This window comes from Lithobates pipiens, unplaced genomic scaffold, assembly GCF_037356315.1.
Source record: "Lithobates pipiens isolate NorthernLeopardFrog02 unplaced genomic scaffold, aLitPip1_a1.2 Scaffold_19, whole genome shotgun sequence".
NCBI classification, from domain to species: domain Eukaryota; kingdom Metazoa; phylum Chordata; class Amphibia; order Anura; family Ranidae; genus Lithobates; species Lithobates pipiens.
Window position 1 is genome coordinate 584719956 of NW_027507764.1, and position 16328 is coordinate 584736283.

At 58.3% G+C, this 16328-nt stretch overlaps 1 protein-coding gene across 10 annotated transcripts in view; it reads left to right on the forward strand.

The window, feature by feature from the left end:
- The window catches only part of LOC143997731 (uncharacterized), a 253375-nt gene that overhangs the window by 65183 nt on the left and 171864 nt on the right, over positions 1 to 16328 (forward strand). For 2 of the 10 annotated variants that reach the window (XR_013277725.1, XR_013277726.1), the window contains exons 4-5: positions 3361 to 3697; positions 4037 to 4111. The exons of 7 other annotated variants lie outside the window; for them this stretch is intronic. The gene's annotated coding sequence lies outside the window, so the exon portion shown is untranslated. The remainder of the gene's footprint in view (positions 1 to 3360; positions 3698 to 4036; positions 4112 to 16328) is intronic. One more of the 10 variants, XR_013277724.1, reaches the window with a different exon arrangement.

Here is a 16328-nt window from a genome sequence, read left to right on the forward strand (position 1 = left end):
GGGCTTTAAAATTTTTTATTTTTATTTATTTTATTTATATTAAAATTACTTAATTGTTTAAAAAAAAAAAAATTTGATCACTTTTATTGCTGTCACAAGGAATGTAAAACATCCCTTGTGACAGTAATAGGTGGTGACAGGTCCTCTTTATGGAGGGATCGGGGGTCTAAAAGACCTCCCCCCCCCCCGTTTACACTAAAATGTATTCAGATCGCCGAAAACAGCGATTCTGTATACTGTATATCTTTTTAAAACCGGCGCCATTGGCAGCCGAGTAAACGGGAAGTGACGTCATGACGTCACTTCCGTGTTTACTATGAGGAGACTGGAACGAGGCTTCGTTCCAGATCCTCCCCAGCAGCCGGAGGCGCCGGTGTTGTAAAATTTCATGCGACCCGTGAATTTCGCTCACCCCGTCACTTCCGGTGAGGCTCCGTCATTCGAACAGCTGACGGCGGGCCTTTACTGCGCATGTGTCAATCCCCTGCCCTTAACAGCGCAAGTGACGGGGTGAGCGAATTTCACAGGTCACAGCTAATTTTATTATACAGAATGCATAACGATCGTTACGGTAGCCTATGGGGTGACAGTATCCTGTACAACCAATAGCGTGGCGCTAAGGTAATTTGCTGTGACCTGTGAAATTCGCTCACCCCGTCACTTCCTTGGCGCATGCGCAGTAAAGGCCCGCCGTCAGCTGTTACGGGCGGGGACATTCTCACCATCTGTTCAGCTCCGCCCGCCCACCCGCAAGTCTCCGCCCACTCGAGGCTATAATTTTTCTCCACCGTGAGAATAAATCTACAGCGCATGCGCTGTTAAGGGCAGGGGATTGACACATGCGCAGTAAAGGCCCGCCGTCAGCTGTTCGAATGACGGAGCCTCACCGGAAGTGACGGGGTGAGCGAAATTCACGGGGTCGCATGAAATTTTACAACACCGGTATACCCCCCGGAAGCCGAGTACGCAGATCTAACGCTCGGCGAGAAGGGGGTTAAATAACATGACCCCCCCTTACATGATCCCGGCTCCATTCACAATCATTGAACCCAATAATAGGGATTTCTTTATTCTCAGCTGAAAAATTGCCACAGAAATAACCGTTACTTTCTGGAAATAAGTTTCTTATCCTGTGAGCTGAGCCCTGCTGTATACAGGCATACCCCACTTTACAATGGGGGTTTATTTACTAAAGCTGGAAAGGGCAAAATCATTTATTACCAAAGCTAACTGAACAAGCTGGGGTTAGAAGCTCATTAGTTTTTATGCAGAAGTCAGTCTGATTTTGCCCTTTCCAGCTTTAGTAAATAAACCCCCATTGTGTACTTAAAAGTGGGGTATGCCTGTATGTTCTGATGTCATTTAAATATAATAGTAATAATATTTTACCAGTTTCAGCATATTCTTCAAGTTCACGTTTTCCTGTTGCTGGGACAGAAGATCTGCCACCCTCTTCTCCAGTTGGCTGATCTGTTCATCTTTCTCCTTTTCCCTCTTCTCCAATCCTCTGATCTTTCTGTCTTTCCCCTTTTCCCTCTTCTCCAATTCGCTGATCTTCAGGTCTTTCTCTTTTTCCCTCTCCTCCAATCCCCTGATCTGTTCTTCTCTCCCTTTTTCTGACAAAGCTCGATCTTGCTGGCTGGCCAGGAATTCCATCAACCACTTCATTACAGGTGTAGCGTCAGGGGAGCCGGGGAGCAGTTCATGCAATCTATTCATATCGCTCAAAGTAATCTGATATGCCATTTTTATTTTTGTAAGTTGATAAGAAATATAATTAGTTGTTCTTCCCAAATTCAATGAATCTGAAAAGATTTAACCGATTTTAAAAAGTAGAATTGTCAACAAACGCTCTTCAAACGTAGAACCTCTCAAGAGACGTGCTATCGCTTCAAAGCTCTGATCAATTCTGACAGCAGAGGCTTGGCTGCGTGTCTTTATATAGCCCCTCCTTCCTCGCAATGACATCATCACTCCAGTGTTGGCACCATGCCAAGAAATTGTCAGTTAGGTCAGTTAGAGCTAAAAATAGATCAGCAGTTATGGAGATGGCAGAGCCTGGCTTAACCCTTTGCCTGCCAAGCACCTGTGCTCCACTTTTAACCATTTAAATACCGGACACTTCCCTCCTTCCTGTGTAGGATATATATATATATATATATATTTATATATATTTCAGCACTGTGTCACTTTGAATGACAATTGCGCGATCATGTTACACTGTATCCATATGAAATGTCAGACATTTTTTTCACACACATAGAGCTTTGTTTTGATGGTATTTAATCAGCGCAGTTTTTTTTTTGTTAAATAAATGAAGAAAGAACAAAAATTATGAAAAAATAAATAAAATGCGTTTTTACTTTTTGTTGCAAATAAAAAAAAAAAAATGTCTTCATAAATTTAGGTCATCGTGTATTCTGCTACATTTCTTTAGGGAAAATAACCCAATCTTTGTATATTATTTATCTGTCGGAAAGTTATAGAGTCCACAAATGAAGGGATATGTATATATATATATATATATATATATATATATATATATATATATATATATATATATATATATTTTAGAGAGAGAGAAAATATATATATATATATATATATTATATCATCTATATACTATATCTCTATGTATGTGTGTGTATGTATGTATATATATATATATATATATATATATATATAACACACATATTATATATATATATATATTTATTTTTTCTCTCTCTCTAAAATATATATAGATAGATAGATAGATATAGATATATTAGAGAGATATATCTCTCTCTCTCTCTCTATATATATCTATATCTAGATATATATATATCTAGATATATATATATATATATATCTAGATATATATATATATACAATATATATCTGAAAATCGATCAATCCTGATATAGTGATGGCCAATCTTATTTCTTTAAATATTTATAATGTGGCACTTCGGCGGGCAGGAAGCTCACCCAATAAAGCTTGCCGCATCTAAAATTAATGGAACGTAACGAATTAATAATAAATAAAAATTTGTATTTATTATTATTATTATTATTTTGTTTGTTTCATTCGTTTAGATGCAGCATTCCTTATTTTGAATAATTTGTAACTTTCGCTAAGAGACAAATTTGAAAGGAAATTCCAATACCTAGAATTTAATAGCTAGTAATAATTATTATTGGTTATTTTGCATTTTTGAACTTTCTTATTTTAATCACCGCTTTTTTTTTTCTTTTTTTTTTTGTTAAAGTGGTGTTTCCCCCAAAAAATAAACTTTATTTGGATGTACAGCAAATGAGCTAAAAAAAATTAATTTGATTAAAAAAATTTTTTCACTTACCTTTTTCTCCCTGTTGCGAGGTGGTCCCTTGAAATCTGCCTCTTCCATTGCCCAGGCTAAAAAACGTCACTTCCCTCGGCCGGCCATCTCACTAAGGCTCCTGGGAGATGTGTGTCACCATTTCCCAGGAGGCATTGAGCAGCGCCGAGGGCTAGAATGGCGGTACTTCCAAACCGGAAGTGACGCGATTCAATGTGTATATTGGCGCCATGTTTGATTTGGGAATCCCTTTGTGTACAAAGGGATTGCTAGCAGAGGCTGAGTGACCAGGATAGGAGAAGGACGTGCGTCGGGGGGCTCCAGCGACTTGCTTATTCCATTGATTGTTCTGCAGCAGAAATCTTCCACATACAAAAGGTAAGTAATTGTTTTCAATTTTGTTGTATTCATTTTTAAAATTTGTAATTAAATCATTTATTTATTTATTTATTTTTGTATTTTATTTTTTTGTGGTGGTCACAATATTATTTATTTGGAGTAATAATTGCATCCCATTTACATGCCTTTGTATTCTAAAAAATGATTTGATTCCCTGTTACTTTTTAGCAAATGTAATTTTATGAATACATTTTTTTTCTTTTAATTTAATTTTTATATATATTTTTAAATATAGAATTTTATTATAATCTAATTTACAATATACATTATTTTTTTTTTTTTATTGTTAGTAATTTATATGTTAATTTTATATTTCAGACTTAAATTCTTTTGTATTCTCTTCCCTGACCAAATAATTTTTGGCGAAAAAGAAGAAATTGCATCAATTGGCAGGTATTTATTTATTTATTTTTACAGTTCATATTTTTTTATCTTGTCTGCTCTATTCAACCATTTCTCACTCCCTCCCTCCTACCTCCCTGCTCAGTCCATCACACCCCCTGCCCACTCCCACCCACCATCCTGCCCACTCCCACCCACCATCCTGCCCACTCCCACCCACCATCCTGCCCACTCCCACTCACCACACTGCACACTCCCTATCATCCAGCCTGCACACTCCCTATCATCCAGCCTGCACACTCCCTCTCACCAGCCTGCACACTCCCTCTCACCAGCCTGCACACTCCCTCTCACCAGCCTGCACACTCCCTCTCACCAGCCTGCACACTCCCTCTTATCATCCTGCCCATTCCCACCCACCAGCCTGCCCACTCCCTCTCACTAGCATGACCACTCCCTGCCACCAGCATGCACACTCCCTGCCACCAGCATGCACACTCCCAACCACCAGCCTGCCCGCTTACACCCACCATCCTGCCGACTCCCACACACCATCCTGCCCACTCACACCCACCAGCCTGCCCACTCCCTCTCACCTGCACACTCCCTCTAATCCAGCCTGCCCACTCCCTGCCACCATCCTGCCCACTCCCAACCACTAGCATGACCACTCCCTGCCACCAGCATGCACACTCCCAACCACCAGCCTGCCCGCTTACACCCACCATCCTGCCCACTCCCACACACCATCCTGCCCACTCCCACACACCATCCTGCCCACTCCCACACACCATCCTGCCCACTCCCACACACCATCCTGCCCACTCCCTGCCACCAGCCTGCCCACTCACACCCACCAGCCTGCCCACTCCCTCTCACCAGCTTTCCCACTCACTAGCCTGCCCACTCCCGCTCACCATCCTACCCACTCCCGCTCACCATCCTACCCACTCCCGCTCACCATCCTACCCACTCCCGCTCACCAGCCTGCCCACTCCCTCTCACCAGCCTGCCCACTCCCTCTCACCATCCTGCCCACTCCCTCTCACCATCCTGCCCACTCCCTCTCACCATCCTGCCCAATCCATGCCACCATCTTTCCCACTCCCAACCACCATCCTGCCCACTCCCATCCACCAGACTGCCCACTCCCTGCCACCAGCCTGCCCACTCCCTGCCACCAGCCTGCCCACTCCCTGCCACCAGCCTGCCCACTCCCTGCCACCAGCCTGCCCACTCCCTGCCACCAGCCTGCCCACTCCCTGCCACCAGCCTGCCCACTCCCTGCCATCCAGCCTGCCCACTACCTCCCATCCAGCCTGCCCACTACCTCCCATCCAGCCTGCCCACTACCTCCCATCCAGCCTGCCCACTCGCTCGCACCGCCCTGCCCACTCGCTCGCACCGCCCTGCCCACTCGCTCGCACCGCCCTGCCCACTCGCTCGCACCGTCTTGCCCACTCGCTCGCACCGTCTTGCCCACTCCCATCCCCCAGCCTGTCAACTCCCTCCCTCCAGCCTGCACACTCCCACCCTCCAGCATGCCCACTCCCACCCTCCAGCATGCCCACTCCCTGCCACCAGCATGCCCACTCCCTGCCACCAGCATGCCCACTCCCTGCCACCAGCATGCCCACTCCCTGCCACCAGCATGCCCACTCCCTGCCACCAGCATGCCCACTCCCTGCCACCAGCATGCCCACTCCCTGCCACCAGCATGCCCACTCCCACCCACCAGACTGCACACTCCCACCCACCAGACTGCACACTCCCACCCACCAGACTGCACACTCCCTCGCACCAGCCTGCCCACTCCATGCCACCATCCTGCCCTCTCCCAACCACCCAGCCTGCCCACTCACACTCACTTATCTGCCCACTCCCTGCCACCAACATGCCCACTCACACCCACCAGACTGCACACTCCCTCTCACCATCCTGCCCAATCCATGCCACCATCCTGCCCACTCCCACCCACCAGCCTGCCCACTCCCACCCACCAGCCTGCCCACTCCCACCCACCAGCCTGCCCACTCCCACCCTCCAACCTGCCCGCTCCCAACCAGCAGCCTGCCCACTCCTACCCACCAGGCTGCCCACTCCCTCTCATTCATCCTGCCCACTCCCTTCCACCAGCCTTCCCACTCCCTTCCACCAGCCTTCCCACTCCCTTCCACCAGCCTGCCCACTCCCTTCCACCAGCCTGCCCACTCCCTCCCACCAGCAACCCCACTCCGTGCCACCAGCTTATTTTAATCACCGCTTTTTTTGTTTTTCTTTTGTTAAAGTGGTGTTTCCCCCAAAAAATAAACCATTCCCTGCCACCAGCCTGCCCACTCCCTGCCACCAGCCTGCCCACTCCCTGCCACCAGCATGCCCACTACCTCCCATCCAGCCTGCCCACTACCTCCCATCCAGCCTGCCCACTCGCTCGCACCGGCCTGCCCACTCGCTCGCACCGGCCTGCCCACTCGCTCGCACCGGCCTGCCCACTCGCTCGCACCGGCCTGCCCACTCGCTCGCACCGGCCTGCCCACTCGCTCGCACCGGCCTGCCCACTCGCTCGCACCGTCCTGCCCACTCGCTCGCACCGTCCTGCCCACTCGCTCGCACCGTCTTGCCAACTCCCTCCAGACTGCCCACTCCCTGCCACCAGACTGCCCACTCCCTGCCACCAGACTGCCCACTCCCTGCCACCAGACTGCCCACTCCCTGCCACCAGACTGCCCACTCCCACCCACCAGACTGCCCACTCCCACCCACCAGACTGCCCACTCCCACCCACCAGACTGCCCACTCCCACCCACCAGACTGCCCACTCCCACCCACCAGACTGCCCACTCCCACCCACCAGACTGCCCACTCCCACCCACCAGACTGCCCACTCCCACCCACCAGACTGCCCACTCCATGCCACCATCCTGCCCTCTCCCAACCACCCAGCCTGCCCACTCACACTCACTTATCTGCCCACTCACACTCACTTATCTGCCCACTCCCTGCCACCAACATGCCCACTCCCTGCCACCAAAATGCCCACTCACACCCACCATCCTGCCCACTCCCTCTCACCATCCTGCCCAATCCATGCCACCATTCTGCCCACTCCCACCCACCATTCTGCCCACTCCCACCCACCAGACTGCCCACTCCATGCCACCATCCTGCCCTCTCCCAACCACCCAGCCTGCCCACTCACACTCACTTATCTGCCCACTCACACTCACTTATCTGCCCACTCCCTGCCACCAACATGCCCACTCCCTGCCATCAAAATGCCCACTCACACCCACCATCCTGCCCACTCCCTCTCACCATCCTGCCCAATCCATGCCACCATTCTGCCCACTCCCACCCACCAGACTGCCCACTCCCACCCACCAGACTGCCCACTCCATGCCACCATCCTGCCCTCTCCCAACCACCCAGCCTGCCCACTCACACTCACTTATCTGCCCACTCCCTGACACCAACATGCCCACTCCCTGCCACCAAAATGCCCACTCACACCCACCATCCTGCCCACTCCCACCTACCATCCTGCCCACTCCCAGCCACCAGCCTCGCACCAGCCTGCCCGCTCTCTCGCACCAGCCTGCCCGATCACACTAGCCAGCCTGCACACCCCCTCTTACCATCCTGCCCAATTCATGCCACCATCTTGTACACTCCTTATCATCCAGCCTGTACACTCCTTATCATCCAGCCTGCCCACTCCCTGCTACCAATATGCCCACTCCCTGCCACCAGCCTGCCCACTCCCTGCCACCAGCCTGCCCACTCCCTGCCACCAGCCTGCCCACTCCCACCCACCAGCCTGCCCACTCCCACCCACCAGACTGCCCACTCCCACCCACCAGACTGCCCACTCCCACCCACCAGACTGCCCACTCCCACCCACCAGACTGCCCACTCCCACCCACCAGACTGCCCACTCCCACCCACCAGACTGCCCACTCCCACCCACCAGACTGCACACTCCCACCCACCAGCCTGCACACTCCCTCGCACCAGCCTGCACACTCCCTCGCACCAGCCTGCCCACTCCATGCCACCATCCTGCCCTCTCCCAACCACCCAGCCTGCCCACTCACACTCACTTATCTGCCCACTCCCTGCCACCAACATGCCCACTCCCTGCCACCAAAATGCCCACTCACACCCACCAGACTGCACACTCCCTCTCACCATCCTGCCCAATCCATGCCACCATCCTGCCCACTCCCACCCACCAGCCTGCCCACTCCCACCCACCAGCCTGCCCACTCCCACCCACCAGCCTGCCCACTCCCACCCACCAGCCTGCCCACTCCCACCCACGAACCTGCCCACTCCCACCCTCCAACCTGCCCGCTCCCAACCAGCAGCCTGCCCACTCCTACCCACCAGGCTGCCCACTCCCTCTCATTCATCCTGCCCACTCCCTTCCACCAGCCTTCCCACTCCCTTCCACCAGCCTTCCCACTCCCTTCCACCAGCCTTCCCACTCCCTTCCACCAGCCTTCCCACTCCCTTCCACCAGCCTGCCCACTCTCTTCCACCAGCCTGCCCACTCCCTCCCACCAGCAACCCCACTCCGTGCCACCAGCTTATTTTAATCACCGCTTTTTTTTTTTTTTTTTTTGTTAAAGTGGTGTTTCCCCCAAAAAATAAACCATTCCCTGCCACCAGCCTGCCCACTCCCTGCCACCAGCCTGCCACTCGCTCGCACCGGCCTGCCCACTCGCTCGCACCGGCCTGCCCACTCGCTCGCACCGGCCTACCCACTCGCTCGAACCGTCCTGCCCACTCGCTCGAACCGTCCTGCCCACTCGCTCGCACCGTCCTGCCCACTCGCTCGCACCGTCTTGCCAACTCCCTCCAGCCTGCACACTCCCTGCCACCAGCATGCCCACTCCCTGCCACCAGCATGCCCACTCCCTGCCACCAGCATGCCCACTCCCTGCCACCATCCTGCCCACTCCCTCTCACCATCCTGCCCACTCCCACCCACCAGACTGCCCACTCCCACCCACCAGACTGCCCACTCCCACCCACCAGACTGCCCACTCCATGCCACCATCCTGCCCTCTCCCAACCACCCAGCCTGCCCACTCACACTCACTTACCTGCCCACTCACACTCACTTATCTGCCCACTCCCTGCCACCAACATGCCCACTCCCTGCCACCAAAATGCCCACTCACACCCACCATCCTGCCCACTCCCTCTCACCATCCTGCCCAATCCATGCCACCATTCTGCCCACTCCCACCCACCAGACTGCCCACTCCATGCCACCATCCTGCCCTCTCCCAACCACCCAGCCTGCCCACTCACACTCACTTATCTGCCCACTCCCTGACACCAACATGCCCACTCCCTGCCACCAAAATGCCCACTCACACCCACCATCCTGCCCACTCCCACCTACCATCCTGCCCACTCCCAGCCACCAGCCTCGCACCAGCCTGCCCGCTCTCTCGCACCAGCCTGCCCGATCACACTAGCCAGCCTGCACACCCCCTCTTACCATCCTGCCCAATTCATGCCACCATCTTGTACACTCCTTATCATCCAGCCTGCCCACTCCCTGCTACCAATATGCCCACTCCCTGCCACCAGCCTGCCCACTCCCTGCCACCAGCCTGCCCACTCCCAGCCACCAGCCTGCCCACTCCCAGCCACCAGACTGCCCACTCCCACCCACCAGACTGCCCACTCCCACCCACCAGACTGCACACTCCCACCCACCAGCCTGCACACTCCCTCGCACCAGCCTGCCCACTCCATGCCACCATCCTGCCCTCTCCCAACCACCCAGCCTGCCCACTCACACTCACTTATCTGCCCACTCCCTGCCACCAACATGCCCACTCCCTGCCACCAAAATGCCCACTCACACCCACCAGACTGCACACTCCCTCTCACCATCCTGCCCAATCCATGCCACCATCCTGCCCACTCCCACCCACCAGCCTGCCCACTCCCACCCACCAGCCTGCCCACTCCCACCCACCAGCCTGCCCACTCCCACCCACCAGCCTGCCCACTCCCACCCACGAACCTGCCCACTCCCACCCTCCAACCTGCCCGCTCCCAACCAGCAGCCTGCCCACTCCTACCCACCAGGCTGCCCACTCCCTCTCATTCATCCTGCCCACTCCCTTCCACCAGCCTTCCCACTCCCTTCCACCAGCCTTCCCACTCCCTTCCACCAGCCTTCCCACTCCCTTCCACCAGCCTTCCCACTCCCTTTCACCAGCCTTCCCACTCCCTTCCACCAGCCTTCCCACTCCCTTCCACCAGCCTGCCCACTCTCTTCCACCAGCCTGCCCACTCCCTCCCACCAGCAACCCCACTCCGTGCCACCAGCTTATTTTAATCACCGCTTTTTTTTTTTTTTTTTTTGTTAAAGTGGTGTTTCCCCCAAAAAATAAATCATTCCCTGCCACCAGCCTGCCCACTCCCTGCCACCAGCCTGCCACTCGCTCGCACCGGCCTGCCCACTCGCTCGCACCGGCCTGCCCACTCGCTCGCACCGGCCTGCCCACTCGCTCGCACCGGCCTGCCCACTCGCTCGCACCGGCCTACCCACTCGCTCGAACCGTCCTGCCCACTCGCTCGAACCGTCCTGCCCACTCGCTCGCACCGTCCTGCCCACTCGCTCGCACCGTCCTGCCCACTCGCTCGCACCGTCTTGCCAACTCCCTCCAGCCTGCACACTCCCTGCCACCAGCATGCCCACTCCCTGCCACCAGCATGCCCACTCCCTGCCACCAGCATGCCCACTCCCTGCCACCAGCATGCCCACTCCCTCTCACCATCCTGCCCACTCCCACCCACCAGACTGCCCACTCCCACCCACCAGACTGCCCACTCCCACCCACCAGACTGCCCACTCCATGCCACCATCCTGCCCTCTCCCAACCACCCAGCCTGCCCACTCACACTCACTTATCTGCCCACTCCCTGCCACCAACATGCCCACTCCCTGCCACCAAAATGCCCACTCACACCCACCATCCTGCCCACTCCCACCTACCATCCTGCCCACTCCCAGCCACCAGCCTCGCACCAGCCTGCCCGCTCTCTCGCACCAGCCTGCCCGATCACACTAGCCAGCCTGCACACCCCCTCTTACCATCCTGCCCAATTCATGCCACCATCCTGTACACTCCTTATCATCCAGCCTGCCCACTCCCTGCTACCAATATGCCCACTCCCTGCCATCAGCCTGCCCACTCCCACCCACCAGCCTGCCCACTCCCACTCACCAGCCTCTGCCCACTCCCACTCACCAGCCTCTGCCCATTCTCTCCCACCAGACTGCACACTCCCTCCCACCCAGCCTGCCCGCTCCCTCCCACCAGCCTGCCCGCTCCCTCCCACCAGCCTGCCCGCTCTCTCGCACCAGCCTGCCCGCTCTCTCGCACCAGCCTGCCCGCTCCCTGCCACCCAGCCTGCCCGCTCCCTGCCACCCAGCCTGCCCGCTCCCTGCCACCCAGCCTGCCCACTCCCTGCCACCAGACTGCACACTCCCACCCACCAGACTGCACAATCCCTCTTACCATCCTGCCCTCTCCCAACCACCATCCTGTACACTTCCTATCATCCAGCCTGCCCACTCACACTTACCAGCATGCCCACTCCCTGCCACCAGCATGCCCACTCCCTGCCACCAGCATGCCCACTCCCTGCCACCAGCATGCCCACTCCCTCTCACCATCCTGCCCACTCCCTGCCAACAGCATGCCCACTCCCTCTCACCATCCTGCCCACTCCCTCTCACCATCCTGCCCACTCCCTCTCACCATCCTGCCCACTCCCTGCCACCAGCCTGCCCACTCCCTGCCACCAGCCTGCCCATTCCCTGCCACCAGCCTGCCCATTCCCTGCCACCAGCCTGCCCACTCCCTGCCACCAGCCTGCCCACTCCCTGCCACCAGACTGCCCACTCCCTGCCACCAGACTGCCCACTCCCACCCACCAGACTGCCCACTCCCACCCACCAGACTGCCCACTCCCACCCACCAGACTGCCCACTCCCACCCACCAGCCTGCCCACTCCACCCACCAGCCTGCCCACTCCCACCCACCAGCCTGCCCACTCCATGCCACCATCCTGCCCTCTCCCAACCACCCAGCCTGCCCACTCACACTCACTTATCTGCCCACTCCCTGCCACCAACATGCCCACTCCCTGCCACCAAAATGCCCACTCACACCCACCAGACTGCACACTCCCTCTCACCATCCTGCCCAATCCATGCCACCATCCTGCCCACTCCCACCACCAGCCTGCCCACTCCCACCCACCAGCATGCCCACTCCCACCTACGAACCTGCCCACTCCCACCCTCCAACCTGCCCGCTCCCAACCAGCAGCCTGCCCACTCCTACCCACCAGGCTGCCCACTCTCTCTCATTCATCCTGCCCACTCCCTTCCACCAGCCTTCCCACTCCCTTCCACCAGCCTTCCCACTCCCTTCCACCAGCCTGCCCACTCCCTTCCACCAGCCTGCCCACTCCCTTCCACCAGCCTGCCCACTCCCTTCCACCAGCCTGCCCACTCCCTTCCACCAGCCTGCCCACTCCCTTCCACCAGCCTGCCCACTCCCTTCCACCAGCCTGCCCACTCCCTTCCACCAGCCTGCCCACTCCTTCCCACCAGCAACCCCACTCGGTGCCATCAGCAACCCCACTTCTAACCACCATCCTGCCCACTCCCAGCCACCATCCTGCCCACTCCCTGCCACCAGCCTGCCCACTCCCTGCCACCAGCCTGCCCACTCCCTGCCACCAGCCTGCCCACTCCCACCCACCAGGCTGCACGCTCTCTCTCACCAGCCTGCCCGATCACACTAACCAGCCTGCACACCCCCTCTTACCATCCTGCCCAATTCATGCCACCATCCTGTACACTCCTTATCATCCAGCCTGCCCACTCCCTGCTACCAATATGCCCACTCCCTGCCATCAGCATGCCCACACCCTGCCATCAGCCTGTCGCCTCCCTCGCACCTGCCTGCCCCCTCCCCTCGCACCTGCCTGCCCCCTCCCTCGCACCTGCCTGCCCCCTCCCTCGCACCAGCCTGCCCACTCCCCAACCTGCCCACTCCCACTCACCAGCCTGCCCACTCCCACTCACCAGCCTCTGCCCACTCTCTCCCACCAGACTGCACACTCCCTCCCACCAGACTGCACACTCCCTCCCACCAGACTGCACACTCCCTCCCACCAGACTGCACACTCCCTCCCACCAGACTGCACGCTCCCTCCCACCCAGCCTGCCCGCTCTCTTCCCACCAGCCTGCCTGCCCGCTCTCTCGCACCAGCCTGCCCGCTCTCTCGCACCAGCCTGCCCACTCCCTGCCACCCAGCCTGCCCACTCCCTGCCACCCAGCCTGCCCACCAGCCTGCACACTCCCTCCCACCAGCCTGCCCACTCTCTCGCACCAGCCTGCCCACTCTCTCGCACCAGCCTGCCCACTCTCTCGCACCAGCCTGCCCACTCTCTCGCACCAGCCTGCCCACTCTCTCGCACCAGCCACCGCCCACTCTCTCGCACCTGCCACCGCCCACTCCCTGCCACCCAGCCTGCCCACTCCCTGCCACCCAGCCTGCCCACTCCCTGCCACCCAGCCTGCCCACTCCCTGCCACCCAGCCTGCCCACTCCCTGCCACCCAGCCTGCCCACTCCTTGCCACCCAGCCTGCCCACTCCCTGCCACCCAGCCTGCCCACTCCCTGCCACCCAGCCTGCCCACTCCCTGCCACCAGCCTGCCCACTCCCACCCACGAACCTGCCCACTCCCAACCAGCAGCCTGCCCACTCCTACCCACCAGCCTGCCCACTCCCTCCCACCAGCCTGCACACTCTCTCGCACCAGCCTGCCCACTCTCTCGCACCAGCCTGCCCACTCTCTCGCACCAGCCTGCCCACTCTCTCGCACCAGCCTGCCCAGTCCCTGCCACCAGCCTGCCCCACTCCCTGCCACCCAGCCTGCCCACTCCTTGCCACCAGCCTTCCCACTCCCTGCCACCCAGCCTTCCCACTCCTTGCCACCAGCCTGCCCACTCCTTGCCACCAGCCTGCCCACTCCTTGCCACCAGCCTGCCCACTCCTTGCCACCAGCCTGCCCACTCCTTGCCACCCAGCCTGCCCACTCCTTGCCACCCAGCCTGCCCACTCCTTGCCACCCAGCCTGCCCACTCCTTGCCACCCAGCCTGCCCACTCCTTGCCACCAGCCTGCCCACTCCTTGCCACCAGCCTGCCCACTCCCACTCACCAGCCTGCCCACTCCCACTCACCAGCCTCTGCCCACTCCCTCCCACCAGACTGCACACTCCCTCCCACCAGACTGCACACTCCCTCCCACCCAGCCTGCCCGCTCTCTCGCACCAGCCTGCCTGCCCGCTCTCAGGCACCAGCCTGCCCGCTCTCTCGCACCAGCCTGCCCGCTCTCTCGCACCAGCCTGCCCGCTCTCTCGCACCAGCCTGCCCGCTCTCTCGCACCAGCCTGCCCACTCCCTGCCACCCAGCCTGGCCCACTCCCTGCCACCCAGCCTGCCCACTCCCTGCCACCAGCCTGCCCACCAGCCTGCCCACTCCCTCCCACCAGCCTGCCCACTCCTTGCCACCAGCCTGCCCACTCCCTCGCACCAGCCTGCCCACTCCCTCGCACCAGCCTGCCCACTCCCTCGCACCAGCCTGCCCACTCCCTCGCACCAGCCTGCCCAATCCATGCCACCATCCTGCCCTCTCCCAACCACCATCCTGTACACTCCCTATCATCCAGCCTGCCCACTCACTAGCCTGCCCACTCCCTGCCACCAACATGCCCACTCCCTACCACCAACATGCCCACTCACACCCACCAGACTGCACACTCCCTCTCACCATCCTGCCCAATCCATGCCACCATCCTGCCCACTCCCTCCTTCCATCCTGCCCACTCCCTCCTTCCATCCTGCCACCAGCCTGCCCACTCCCTGCACCCAGCCTGCCCACTCCCTGCCACCCAGCCTGCCCACTCCTGCCACCCAGCCTGCCCACTCCCCTGCCACCCAGCCTGCCCACTCCCTGCCACCAGCCTGCCCACTCCCACCCACCAGCCTGCCCACTCCCACCCACCAGCCTGCCCACTCCCCACCCACGAACCTGCCCACCCACCCAACACCTGCCCACTCCACCCTCCAACCTGCCCACTCCCAACCAGCAGCCTGCCCACTCCTACCCACCAGCCTGCCCACCAGCCTGCACACTCCCTCCCACCAGCCTGCCCACTCTCTCGCACCAGCCTGCCCAGTCCCTGCCACCAGCCTGCCCACTCCCTGCCACCAGCCTGCCCACTCCCTGCCACATGCCTTCCCACTCCCTGCCACCCAGCCTTCCCCACTCCCTGCCACCCAGCCTTCCCACTCCCTGCCACCCAGCCTTCCCCACTCCCTGCCACCCAGCCTTCCCACTCCTTGCCACTAGCCTGCCCACTCCTTGCCACCAGCCTGCCCACTCCCTGCCACCCAGCCTGCCCACTCCCTGCCACCCAGCCTGCCCACTCCCTGCCACCCAGCCTGCCCACTCCTTGCCACCAGCCTGCCCACTCCTTGCCACCAGCCTGCCCACTCCTTGCCACCAGCCTGCCCACTCCTTGCCACCAGCCTGCCCACTCCTTGCCACCAGCCTGCCCACTCCTTGCCACCAGCCTGCCCACTCCCTCGCACCAGCCTGCCCACTCCCTCGCACCAGCCTGCCCACTCCCTCGCACCAGCCTGCCCAATCCATGCCACCATCCTGCCCTCTCCCAACCACCATCCTGTACACTCCCTATCATCCAGCCTGCCCACTCACACTCACTAGCCTGCCCACTCCCTGCCACCAACATGCCCACTCCCTACCACCAACATGCCCACTCACACCCACCAGACTGCACACTCCCTCTCACCATCCTGCCCAATCCATGCCACCATCCTGCCCACTCCCTCCTTCCATCCTGCCCACTCCCTCCTTCCATCCTGCCCACTCCCTCCTACCATCCTGCCCACTCCCACCCACCACTCCCACCCACCAGCCTGCCCACTCCCACCCACCAGCCTGCCCACTCCCACCCACGAACCTGCCCACTCCCACCCACGAACCTGCCCACTCCTACCCACAAGCCTGCCCACTCCCACCCTCCAACCTACCCACTCCCTCTCATTCATCCTGCCCACTCCCTCTCATTCATCCTGCCCACTCCCTCTCATTCATCCCTGCCCACTCCCTCGCACCAGCCTTCCCAACTC